Genomic DNA, 13,932 nt, shown 5'->3' with positions numbered 1-13,932 from the left:
TTCCTCTGACAGGTGAATCTTTCATTTGACGGTGGGTTATTCTTTTGTGGGTATCAGCTCATTTTCTCGCTATTACAGCATTTTTCATACCAGTAAGAAAAACATATGTCATGCTCTCATGCTCCTGTAACCCATTTTTTGCAGCTCCCTGATGGAGTGGTCTTTTCCCTAGTTCTCCTAATGTCTCCTAACGCCCCCGTGTGAAACCTTTGGGCTGAAATCCACCCTGTGATGCAGAACCTCTCAGCCCCCGCTGCCTCCAGGAACAGCTGCTTCAGAGCATCCAAATTTAGCCTTTAAAGCAGACAAACCCAGCAACGACAAGGAGTACCTGAGGATGACGGGGAGTCTAATTTCCCTTGGGGAAGGCTTGGGAGTCAAGAGCCTCACCTGTTCAACTGGCTGCTGCGTTAACCCCAGAGAGAAAAATCCCAGCCTCTCTTCTCTCCCACTGTCTCATTCACCTGTCATTCAAGTGAATGCAAGGCCACCTCCCTGAGATATACTCAGGCTTTCTTAATACATATTTGCAAAAAAAAAGTCTTTGAGTGCTTCACACGGAGGGCCTGAGAGATGGGTCAATCAATCAAAGAACAGGAAAATGAGAGCCGATGCTCCCAGCCCTGGTGCCTTTCTTACCCATCAAGGCTTGGACCTCAGTGCAAATCCCAGACATCCTCTGGAAAACATGAGTAAGAGGCCAGGGACCATGGGGAAGCAGTTCAAGCAGCAGACCAGGGTATTCGCAGTGGAGACTGATGTTGCAGTTGAGTAACCAGTATTTGCTGTATTTGGACGATTTGTTCAAACAGCTGGTCTTAGTGAATCAAGTCATGTTTCTGTGCCTGCTCTTGCATATATTTGTGTCCTTACACAAAGAGGAAACATACCAATTTCTCGGAATCACCCCCAACACCAGGAGTTAATTGGAATTTGACAATCACAGATTAGGAAGAGCCAAGAATTCATCTCCCCATCAGAAATTCAAGCATCTGCTGAAACAAGCCTAAGATTTCTACCACTAAGTGGAAATTCTAGATAATGACAACATTAGAAACAACACCAAAAGCAAGTGAGATAAATCTGCTAAAGTGCTTAAAAAAATAAAAAATCTTTTTGCAGCTTTCCCCTGGGAAAAATGAGTGCTATGTGATCAGAACCTGGGCTGCTCGGGGGCACTGTCCTACAAGGAGGGACGATGCCTCTATGCTGGACACAGCAGGGGCCTATTTACTTAGCAGAATTGGGCTGTCCTCCTCCTGTTCCAGACAGCCATCAACCTTGAAGAAGCAGCAGGAGATAAGGTAGGTTTTGCACTGACCACCTACCTTCTGGTGCAGCTGGAAATCTAGGAACAATATTGTTTCAAAAATTGTTCATTGGGTTTCGAGATTGGTGCCAAGCTCCGTGTGGCTGAAAGCTGAGCAACTGAGTTTTTGTCTCTTAACAGGATGTTAGAAAATAATTTCCCTCTGTGACCAGTCTAGGCTGCTCTAATGCACAGTCAGAAATGAGGCATTGACTTTTAAAGATCTTCCTGCCCTTAGGGTGGCAGATGAAAGAACAGGTCACAGCTTTGTTCTGCTGCAACGTGTCTGGAAGTATTGAGAGACACGCTTTCATTACAGCAAAATTTCCACTGTCTCATTGTTTTTTTGCAAGTTTGCAATCTACCTGTAGAGTTTAAAGGAAATGCTAGGCTGACCAAAACAGATATAAGACATGGATTTGCTCATGTCATTTAGGCAGCAATAGCTGTCTTCCTGAAGGCCATTTCTGTTGGATAGAGCACAGGAATTTCCACCTGTAAGATAAATCTGGTGACATTTCTCAGCAATTTGGCAAGCGTGCCCAAGCCCAAGATAACATCAATTAATTTAATAAGCCTGAATATCATCTCTGCAAAACAAAGCGATCTTTTTAATAGAAGTCCATGACACTGTGCTGGGAAGGACGGTGCTCAGACCACTTTAGCTGCTCAAGCGTATTGCTACTTTACCTCTGCCTGTGACTTTTGTCCCCAGTTTAATACCACTGTTTTTATGACTCTGCAGTAACCAGTGGAATCAATTAATTTAGGAAATGTTCCAGATAATGAGGACTTTGTCCTGCAGCAAAAAGGTCTTCAATGAAGAGTGAAATGTTAGAGGCTCGGAGTATGAAGCAATTAGCAGATTTTTGATAATTGGTGAGAAGGGAAAGGAGAAAAACAAAAGTGAAAGGAGGTGAAATACTTTATTATTGCATCATCTAAGAGCTAACATCCCTATGAATACTAAGGCTGCATTTCCTGTAAAAATATCTTGGATTCACTTGCTTATCATTTTCTTGAAATCTGAATATTACACCAAAATTTTTCACGCAGAATGTTCTGGAAGAACTAAAGTGAATGTGATTCAGGACATTCCCAAGACCAAGTCTAACAAAGATGCATTTTTCTTCATTTTGAGCACCTCTACTTTTTTTTTTTTTTTTTTTTTTTTTTTTTTGGTGTCTGAGACACTTCACCTGCCTCATGCCACAAAAACTGGAAATCTAGCTTTTATGTCTCTTGACATTTTTATGAGTCTTTGTGTTTACCAGGCAAAAAGCCATCTCCAAATCATCCCTCGAAAGTCCACTCTGACCAGATGTGCTCCATCTCTGTGCAGCTGCTGGGCTTTCTCCAGGTGGTAGCCAAGCACGCTCCACCTCCAAGTTGTTGCAGTTCCCACATTGGGATGGGGCACTGAGCTGGGAGCAAAGCCGTGTTTCTCTCAGCTGTGTGGTGATCACCATGCTGGTGCTGAAGCAACAAGGCAGAAGAAGTGGATGTGAAAGCCAGTCACGGCAGGAAAAGGGTAAATCCATTTGAAGAACTTGTTGTGACTGGAGCTGGAATATCTGGGGGAGGAGGGAGAGATGGTGTGACTGGGGTGGAGGAGGGAGGATGGGGAGCTTCATTTTCTGAGTGAGAATGGAGCGTGGGATTAAACCACCAAAGTTTCAGGGGCTAGGAGCAGCTGTTGGGCAAAAAATAAGGTAGGGAGTAGTGTCTGGGAAAAATAGGATAGGAGATAACATGGACAGAAAAAGATAAAAAGCTCCTGCTGGCATATGTTGCTCACCAGAGTTTGGTAGGAAACTCAGTCATCTTGAGTCTCTCATCTCATCAGCTGCCAGCACGTGGGTTTGACAAGTGAGCCCCCAAGACTGGCCAGCAGCACAGTGACCTCTTCCTACAGCCACCCTTACCCTGATCAGCTGGAGAGGGCACAGTGACCAAGGCTGCCTCTGCCAGTCCCTGCAAGAGGTCCCAGTGGTGGATCTAACTTACAAGCTTTTGAGCCTGTGGATGTCCGTATCATGGCATCCTTGCTAGGCTGAATTTGTTTTCAAACCAATCAACCATGATCCTAAAAAGGAGCATGCTGTAATCTGTGCCAAAAAGTCTCTAAAATCAAAAATTCAGGACTTAGGGAAGGCTAGAATTAAAACAATTTATGAAAACTTAATTTGGTTTTCTACGGCACGTATGATTTTGTGGAAAACAGGCCTAGAAGGGACCTTAAGGAGCCATCTGGGTATTCCAGCCCATCTCCTTGCCCCAAGGCAGGACCAATTATCCCTAGACCATTTTTGACAAATGTTTTTCTAATCTTCTCTTGCGAGACAGATGTTAATGGCATGACCACATACGTTTTCTTAATGGGATCCTGGCTCAGTGCATAAAATAAGCCAGGACTGTGCTGCGGAGGAGACTGGGAACACAGCTGCAGAAAGGACAGGCTTGTGGCTCAGCTTGCTGACTGCTGCCCTGGAGAACTGCCTCTGCTTCAGAGTTCCTGGGTGGTCATTTAAGTCAGACTTCTCCCAGGCGGTCATTAATTGTGTTTTCTCTGTTTTCTGGGTGCTTGGCTTGAAAATATTGCCTCCGATTTAATTGCTGCTGCTTGGCGCCCTGACTTGGTTCGGTGCTAGTGCTTTAATTTTACCACCTCCATCATACAAACAGCCCAGCCCACATTGCATCGGTTGCCATAGAGTGGGAAATCCAACTGAAATTCTTACGTGTGGTGCTCAGCACTGGCTGTCATAAGTCACTCATCTCCCACTTCTCGTCTGACCTTGCCCTGTGTGCTCTGTCAGCCTCCGTCTGCCCACACTTTGCTTATTCCGCTGAAAGCACATGTACCAAGTCTCAGTCATGAGCGATGATCCCCGATTCTTGTGTTTTGTTTAAGTACGGTTCCTCTGACTATTTCGTTGAGTTTACATTTCTCCATAGCCACCTCGTCCTCAGAGGCACATGCACCCTGTACAACTAATTATATTAGTAATGCCTGGAATTACCTCAAGGAAAAATCGGGTTTACCAAAATTTGTAAGAGCTGACAGCATGTAGTGCTCCAAGAACTGCTGTAGTGGATCACAGGATGATTGAGGCTGGAAGGGTTCTCCAAAGATCACCTGGCCCACCCCCCCTTGCTCAAGTGGTGTCAGCTACAGCAGGGTGCCCAGGACCATGACTAGTTGGGTTTTGAATATTTCCAGGGGTGGAGACCCCACAATCTCTCTGGCCAACTTGTTCCTGTCTTTGACCACTCTCACAGTAAAAAAGAGCATTTTCTTGTGTTCAGGTGGAGTTTCATGTGTTTTAATTTGTACCCACTGCTTCTTGTCCTGTCAGTGGGCACCATTAAGAAGAGCCTGGCTTCGCTTCCTCTTCTTCATTCCCTCCCACCAGATACTTATACAAGTAGATAAGATCCTTCCTGAGCCTTCTCTTCTCCACGCTGAGCAGTCCCAGCTCTCTCGGCCTTTCCTCACTAGAGAGGTGCTCCACCCCCTTCATGATCTTTTTGGCCGTTCATTGGCCTTGCCCCAGTAAGTCCATGTCTTCCGCTGGGGGGACACGGTGCTCCAGGTGTGGCCTCCCCAGAGCTGAGTAGAGGGGAAGGATCATCTCTCTCAACCTGCTGGCAACGCTTTGCCTAATACAGCCCAGGATGTTGCTGGCCTTTGCCACGAAGGAACACTGCTAGCTCATGACCAGTTTGGTGTCCATGAGAACCTCCAGGTCCTTCCCTGTAGAGCTTTCTTCCAGACTGTTGGTACCCGGCAAGTACTGGTGCTCCTATTCAGGTGCAGGACTGTGCACTTCCCTTTGTTGAACTTCACGAGATTCCCCTCTGCCCAGTTCGCCAGCCTGTTGAGTTCCCTCTTAATAGCAACACATACCTCTGGTGTATTTGTCACTCCTCACAGCTTTGTATAATGTACAAACTTGCCAAAGGTGTACTCTGCCCCATCATTCAGATCATTACTGAAGATGTTAAACAGTAAAAGAACTAATACTGACCCCTATGATATGCCACTAACGACTGGCCTCCAGCTGGACTTTGTGCCACTTATCATGATGCTCTGGGTCTGGACATTCAGCCAGTTTTCGATCTACCTCACTGTCCACTAATCCAGGCTATACTTCATCGGCTTGTCTACAGAGGTGTTACAGGAGACCGTGTAAAAGGGCTTATTAAACCTGAGGTTGATGACATGCACTAGTCTCCAACGGTCCACCAAGCCAGTCATTTCCTTGTAGAAGGCTCTCAGGTGGATTAAGCCTGATTTCACCTTTGTAACTCCATGCTGACTACTTCCAATCACCTTCTGCTCTTCATGTGATTGGAAAAGGCTTCCATGATTTGGTGCTCCATCACCTTTTCATGAATGGAGATGAGGCAGACCGGCCTGTAGTTCCCCAGATCCTCCTTCTCGCCCTTCCTGAAGATAGGAGTGATATTTGCTTGCCTCCAGGCCTCAGGAACTTCTCCTGATCACCATGATTGTTCAAAGAGTGGCCTTGCAATTACATTAGCCAGCTAACTCTGCACTTGTGGGGCCCGATCTCAGAGGCCTGGGATTACTAAAGAACAGTGTTACCAGTAAACTTTTTCCTGAGTCACATTCCCCTGCTTCCACCTTTTGGACACCTCCTTTTTATGTCAGAATTTAGTCAGAGGCTCCTTGTTTGTCCACACAGGACAGTCCTGCCACACTTGCTTGATTTCCTTCTTGTCAACATGAATCAGCCATGAGCTTGGAGAAGGGAATCCTCGAACATTAAATAGCTCAGGCCCTTGTTTGTAGTCCAATATCTTGTTCCTGATCATGGTCAGGGCACGGTGTTTCAGAGTCTTTGGCAAACCTTTCCATACTGGGAGGTGGGTATTATCCATCTCTACAGAGTTAGAAAGTTGCGTTCAAACAGCGGATTTCACATCACCTATCAAAACAACAACAACAACAGCAACGAGAAGGTTTTAGCATTACCTCCTTCAGAGGTCAGTATTATCCAGGCAGTTGCCCAGATTCTACCAGCTTTTCTGCATCAGTGGTATCTTGCACCAGTGATTTCAAAGCCTTGTTAGAAAAATAGCCATCTTCCTGTCATCTCATGGGAGGCTTCTTACCCCAGAGCCCCCTTACAAGACAGGTGTTTTTAGGGTCCTTCCATACATGTGGAGAAAATAGAAGATCCTCCAGGTGAAGTTCCAGGGCAACCCCACTTGAGAACTCGAATCATCTCCTGGAGGCATCTCTCACCTTCCAAGGACTAGAAAAAAAACTCCCAGCATGCACAACAACTTCTTAATTTAAAAAGATTTCCTTCTCCTGCTTTTAAAAGTGCCATATCTCCTGTTAATTGCATTGTCCCCTTGCACCTGTACTATCAGGCAATGAGAAAATCCCTGTGAACCTGGCATGGCATCATCAGCTTGATATGGCTTGAATCCAGTCCAATTAAAAATAAATAAATGTAGCACTTCCCTTATGTCAGTTGTCCTGAAATGACTCCTTTATAAGAAGGCATTGTTAATCTTACCAGCTTTTTTTTTTCTGCTCGTAGGCTCCTTTCTCAGGGCTCATTTGGAGTGACTGCTGCTTCAATTGCACTAACCTTGTTTGAGCTCAGCCATTTCCTTTCTGTGTCCTTACATGCCTGCTCAGTGCTGCCTGTTGAGTCCAGCTTTGCTGCTGCTGCTGCTGGTTTGCAGCCTCTCACAGAGGCCAAGATGAGTGCTAATCCAAGGACTGCAGAGCAGCCTGCCAGCGATAGCGTTGGGCGAGATCAGGAGATAAGCATTGCTGACCACTAGCAAAACAATGGCCTGTACGCTCGGTGCTGTTAAATACACTAAACAAACACGGAGGGGAAAAAAAAATAGGTTGCTTGTAACAATCACAGTCACAAAATGTTCAGGAGGAAATGAGATTCTGATTTTTTTTATTATTATTATATTTTTTTTTAAGTATTGCAATTGTTTCCAGGGATTTCTAAGGCTTTTTGGTGCTTTCGTGCTACTGGTTTCTTGTCTGCAGCCAGCTAGATCTTGCTGGCTGATCCTGAACCCTTTCTCGTAGAAAGGTTTTTTAATTACGTCTAACACGCTGAAGCAAAAGTAATATGAGTTGTTAGTTTGATCAAATTAGGAGGTGTGCTCTGCTGTGCAGAGCGTAAAAGATTTTGCCATGCCAAGCGGTCAACAGGGAATTAGGGGAAATAGGCATTTTTTATGGCAAACATCCAGGACTCAAGTTTTAAAGACACAGTAGTGAGTCTCTTCCATCCCGATTGCTTTTAAGCTTTGTGTTTGCAGACCCCTTCCCTTTAGCCTGCGCACATATCTGGTAAGTCTTCATATTCAGTAACTCAGTTTCAATGCCACACTTTTCCAGATGTTTTAGAGCTCTGTGAGGGAAGTCTCCTTTTAAAAACAGCTGTCTCTCCATCTCAGGGCCATGGCAGCTGTCGTCACCAGATGTACAACGCAAGATGCAGCAACAATTAGTAACCGTTCGCAAGCCAAATATGAAGGAAGTAGTGTGTGATGGTGATTAGCGAGCAGCCAGGGACAGGGATCATTAAATTAATTAGATTGCTTGGCAAAAACTCAATGAGCAAAATGAAAATTCTGTTACACTTTTGGCCACTTCGTAATTATCTACGCGTTGTCTCACGGGTTCCGCTTACTTTCCATTCCGTCACCACTAAAAATAGGACAAAACTGAGGAGAATCACCACCGTTAATTCCAGGCTGCGAACTAAAGACCCCAGACCCCAGGTAACAACACGGCAGGTTCACTGCTGTGGCTGACGTATGACCAAGTTCTCATAGCCCTGCTCACACATTTTGCTAGATGTTGAATATTGCTATGCTCAAAGCATACTGCAAAGCAATCGTCCCTCTGCAGACACGAGTGCATCATGCTTCCCACAGTCTGCCTCGTGGATATCAAGTGTGGCTGTAACCCACCAAGAGCTATCTTCTCCTTTCTCCCCCAGGGAGACCCATGACCATGCAGTTATTTTCAGCTAGAGTAAGAGCAGATGCTACAGCGAGGGCTGGATGAGCATTTCATTGCAGCCATGGATGGTAATCTCAGCCTGCAGGGAGCTCTTGCGGCGAGGCCAGCATCCCAGGCAGGCTGTGCCAGGCACAGGATGGCTTTCTTTGCTTCTTTCACGATGCAGACATCTATTCCCGAAGGCCCTTTCTCCTTCTGTTGGCACCTTGCACTGTAAGCAGTGCTTAATTTCTGAAAACTCTTTCAGTAGGGACAAGTGAATCCCCTTCCTGTGTTTGTGAGAAGGCACAGCAAGTCTCATTACATTGGTGCAACATCCCCCCGCTGTTTGAAGGGGGAAGTGAAGAAAAATCTCCTTCGTTGGCTGTAGGGCCTGGCTCCCCGTGTCTCAAGCCAAGGCTTTCTAGACCTACAAGATTTTCTTGAAGGGACTGATGGCCTCTGGGATCAGGCTGGCTTTAACTCTTTTTATTTGGACAGACAGGTTGGAAGTCGACTGGGGAGGTGTGAAAATAGTGAGCATGGGACACACTTGGGCCCTTCCTCTAATATTGTAGTATAGAGAGCCCCAGTAAGCTCTGGGGACCATTGATAACACAACCCCATTGGGATTGTTTTAATTTCTTGCTGAGAGAGTGACCCGTCTGCTCCTTGGTATCCCATTTGCAGAAACAGACAGGCCTTCTGGGAGCACTGGGAAGTACAACAGAAAGCAGATAGATGTCTGTCTTGGTCTGCTCGAGTGAATCTGATGTGAGGGAGATAGATGATACACACAGAAGAGCCCAACAATTTTATAGATTTAAACCTTTTCAAACTCCTGCAGAAACGGGCATCGTTTTTGCTTTCAGGAGCACAAATATCTGGAAGGCTTGTCAAAGGACCACTAGACAGACACAGCTTCTCTGGCTCTGGGTGCTGTTTTTCCAGGGTTATTTATGAATGAGGTGTGGTCTGACAAATGCTGGAGCAAGGGAAGCCGTCAAACTTAGTAACATGTTCTCCCGGCGCAGTGTGAAAGCCGATGTTTCTCTCAAGAGTCTGTGGGCAGGAGCCACCATAAACCTCTCCAGATCGTCATTGGGGAGGACTTCCATAGAAGGTTGCATTGCCTGCTGAGTGAGTCACTGATGTTTTCTGTGTGTCACAATGTCCCCATGAACCTGCACCGGGTGTCTTGGCTTCTTCTGATGCACTGCAAAACCAGGAAGCGGAAGTTGTTCGTAGCTCCCGTTACATTAAACTGCTCGGACCACCTGGCTCTGATGGTTCTGGCGAACCTACCTGGCGTCCTGCAAGGCCTAGGTGCGCCCACGCACATCCAGATCAGCAAAACATCAGCTGTTCTCTGAAGCAATTGTCGGTGATGACATGTTTTGTGACAGGAAATCGTTGCAAAATGCCTGGGTTCTCAGGATTAAAAACTTCTGTCCTGCTCAGAAAAATAAACGCAATTGGTGCATTCTAAACAAAGATTCGTGTGGATTTTGTTCTGGGATAAAAATCAAAACCACTTTTCAGGATTTATTGTCTAATCATTAACGCCTGAGCAGTCAGTAAATTTGTTACTGTTACAATCTCTGATTTTCCACTGGAAAAAAAAAAAAGGAAAAGTTAAAGTTCAACCACAGCCATTGAGTCTGCCCATGCCAATTATCCACGAGACAAGCCATTACAGTACCTCGCTGTGTTGTTTCTTGGATAATTCCCTTGGCAATATTAAGGAATTAGATGCAAAACTGGTAGATCCATTAATCTTAGTTTGATGCACTAGTGTATCAAAGTTCACAGCAGCCTTGCACGATCATCCTTATCAGCCTAACTGAGGCATAACACACTACCCTCCTGCCCTCTTTACCATGGCTTATGTTGGAATGACCCAGTAATAGCTGCGAGGTAAGCAAACAAAAAGGCAACAGAAAATCTTCCTGCTGATTACCCAGAGAGGAAGCAAAGGAGAAAGAAAATCAGGAGTTCCCTGTGCAGGAGCATGTCTACTTACTGCTCGTGCACGTTAGAGCAGACTTATTCAGTGTATTAAGACGATTGGATTTGACGTTCAGGGTGAAATGTAAGCAGACAAATGCGAGCCCCCAGACAAACAAAAAAAAAATAAAGCCTCCTTACCACCGCTACTGAGCTTTTAAAAGCTTTGTTCTACCCAGAAATAGCACCAATTTTCTAATTCACTGCCACCTTATGGCATTTCAGAGAGATAACACTTCAGTAATTCCCATCAGATGCTTCTTATTTTCAGGCACCCTCCCTAAGATCTTAGATGTGACAGGGACGCTTTAATTTTGAATCACAGAAGATGTAAAACCATCCTTTGCATCCAGATTTGGAACAATATTAATGCCCGAGATACTGGATTATTCTTGCCTGTGAAAACTGATCATTAAAGTGTCAATTCTATTTATATTTGTGGAGTCTAAAGGGAGGTCATTTCTTCAGCCAAGAGGCCAAAAATAAATACGAACTTTGCAATGTTGTCAAAAGAGAATTTTTCACTCTAAAAAAGCAACTAGCTCACTCATGATTTCCTCAAATGAGTTTAATTTGGTGCATTTTTGACATTGAGGATGAAAGCTTAACAGATGCCCTTCTTATATGCTAATGGGTTTTCTGACAGTGGCCCTAGCTAGGAAAATAATCTATGAAAAGACTAACAGAAATTGGAGGTGGTTAATAGCTTTCTGTCCCTTCAAACGAATAATAGCCCTCCTTTAAGTATACTTGTGTGGTTTTCTAGTAGCGGAGAAGACACTGTGATTGAAATGGACAGGTTTTGGAGAGTTCATTGGTTAATCATTACTTGGAAATACAGGCAGGATTGCCCGATGGGAAACAGAGCAGCTGGGAGATCTGTAGCGTTCATTCCCCAAGAGGATGGAGAGGACTGGCATTTAGAAAAGCAGGAGTGCCAGTATCTGGGAGTTTTGGGGTTGATACGGATTGTTTGGGTACTGGCGAGGGAACTGGGGGGACAACAGCAAAAGGCTAAGCCTCACACAGGAGCATAAGCGTGAGGCTGTTCTCCTGAATTAGCCTTGTTCTCTGTATACAAATGAAGTTGGTTCTCCATTGGTATTATCAACTTGCAGACTCATCATAAAGGACATTTTTCAAGTGGATACCATCAGGATAAATTACGCATTGGTGTGATTTGTATTTACTGCTGTCACAAAGAGTTCCCCCTACCCATGCCAGGCCATCCACTTTGTCAAGTCACAACGCTCAACCATCTCTCTTAAGTTGGTGCCACCGTTTATGCAGCTTTTAGAAAAAAACTTCATCAGAAAATACGAAAATTTGATTTGTGCTGGCATCAAGTGCTCAAGGCCAAAAAAAAAATGAATCCAATTTCAAGTGCAACTCTACAAGACGACTGGAATGTCTGGTGATGCATTTCAGGTAGAGGAAAGTTGTTTTAGCAAAAGAGGCAAAAATGTCCTTCTGGTGGTTGGCAGTTTATTGAGATTGTATCTCAGGGACGTTTGATAAAGCGGTGAATCAGAGCAAATCCAACATGACGAGTGCGGCGTGGTTACTGTCACTTCAGGCTGTTCAGCCCCTGCTAGGGTGCAGCACTCAGCTTCCAGTTTCCCAGCTGCACAGGCTGCACAATGAGTCAGACGTTAAACAATGCGAAGTCCTTTGTAGTAGGTAAAATCATTCATCATTTATCAGGCAGGGAAAAGGTTTCCAGAAGATCAAGCGCCCTGGGGCGAGTGCAGTGCCGAACAGGACCGTTTTGAGAGACTGAGTTGGTTTTCTGCTTTGGAACAAAGCTGTTGTACAGGGTAAATCTTAGCTGCCTTTGGCCAGATCTTTCATTGCTCACATAGCAGTGTTGCTTGGAATGGGACACAAGAAGAAAAAAAGGATAAACAGGCAATATTTTGATGCCTTGAAAAGAAAGCAGCAGCTCTTAGACTCTAGCGCTGGCAAAAAGTGCTGCTGCTAGTCCAAGTTACTTTGTTTGTGGTATAAACTACTCTGGCGAGAACATTTTTTTTTTCTTTAAATGGTATAAGCAAGCAGTACTCAACTTTTGCAGAGGGCTGCTGAGTAATGTTACCGAGGTCACGGCAGGGAGCAGTTCTCCAGCTCCTGCTCTGCCAGATGAGTTGTCCCCACGGATATTTAAGAACCCTGGAGAAGTACAGGCTCTTGCAGAAGTCACAAGAACGGTCTGGACGCTGGCCAGGGCCAAGCAAAATCCACTCGTGGTGGCACCAAGACCTGGATACGAAGGCCGTTTTAGTGGCTCTAATATAAGCTGTGTTTCCTATAGTTTGCTAGCGAGAGCTGAACTGAGAGAACTTTGTGAGCCTTTGTCTGTTCCCCCTTCACTCAGGCTGGTTTCTGCAATAAGTTTATCACCCTGTCCCCGTCCCCTCTGCTCCTCACGGTGATCGCCGGCGCTACACAGCCGTGCTTTTTAAAAAGCCACCTCGCCACATCGCTATTTCATTTCCACAGCCACACCACTTTGTGCGACAGCAGCGATCCGTTTAAACCCTTTTATTTTACATTAACAGGAACGGAACCTTGCATTTTTAACAGGAATTATTAAACCTTTGTGCTTCCACGGGGTGCAGGCCTGCACACCCCTAGGGAAGCGGCCCCTGACGGCCACAAGGTCACTGAGGGGGGGACCCCACGGAACAGGCCAGGGGCAAAAAGGGGTACCGGGCCCTAACGGTTGCAACGGTTTTAACAGTTCTAACAGCTGTAACCGGCCAGGTAACAGTTTTAACTGTTGTAATGGGCCAAGTAACGGTTTTAAGGGCTGTAACCAGCCGGGTAACAGTTTTAATGGTTGTAACGGCTGTAACAGGCCGGGTAACAGTTTTAACGGTTGTAACGGACCAGGTAACGGTTTTAACGGCTGTAACCGGCTGGGTAACGGTTTTAACGGTTGTAGCGGCTGTAACAGGCCGGGTAACGGTTTGAACGGTTGTAACGGCTGTAACGGGCCAGGTAACGGTTTTAACGGTTGCAACGGTTGTAACGGCTCCACCGGGGGCTGCCCCGCCCTGAGACGACAGACCGGGGGGGTTTCTTCAAACGGGCCTTAACAGCCCCGGGGCCGTTTGGGGACCGCTCCGGGGGGAGCCGTGGCGGCCATGCCGACTCCCGGGGGCTCCCGGCCCCGGCCAACCCCCCACCCCAGGGCCACGGCCCCGGCCCCAGGGCGGCACCGGGCCCGCCCCGCCGCACTGCGCATGCGCGCTCCCTGCCGGCCCCGCCCTGCGCAGCCGGTGAGGTCATAAAGGTGAGCGAGGCGGCGCGCGAGGCCCCACCGCGGCGAAGCGTGGCCCACAGGCCCCGCCCTCCGTCCCCCACCGCCCAATGGGAGCGGGCGCTGCCCGCCGGTGCGGCCCGGGGATTGGTCGGAGGCAGACAGCTGGCTGGCGTCTTCGGGCCGCCTCATCCCCCTGAGCCAATCGCAGCGCGCCGCCGCGGCAGCCAATCGCAGCCCGCGCCCGCTCTCCGCCTCGGGCTGCGGCTCGAAGCCGTCCCAGGGCCGTGTAACCGAGGCAGCGCGCCCTCTGATTGGCTGCGCCGCTTCGGCTCC

At 46.7% G+C, this 13,932-nt stretch overlaps 1 long non-coding RNA gene across 1 annotated transcript; it reads right to left on the bottom strand.

The window, feature by feature from the left end:
- Positions 1–2,452: 2,452 nt before the first annotated feature.
- On the bottom strand, positions 2,453–13,744 carry LOC310886871. Its single transcript, XR_014575531.1, has 2 exons — positions 6,940–13,744; positions 2,453–2,883 (listed from the first exon to the last, which is right to left on the bottom strand). It is a non-coding gene; the product is annotated as an uncharacterized lncRNA (long non-coding RNA).
- Between the last annotated feature and the right edge of the window lie 188 nt (positions 13,745–13,932).

This window comes from Anser anser (assembly GCF_964211835.1).
Source record: "Anser anser genome assembly, chromosome: 1".
NCBI lineage: Eukaryota > Metazoa > Chordata > Aves > Anseriformes > Anatidae > Anser > Anser anser.
The sequence above is the reverse complement of the archived record's forward strand: the minus strand, read 5'-3'. Positions and strand labels throughout refer to the sequence as shown.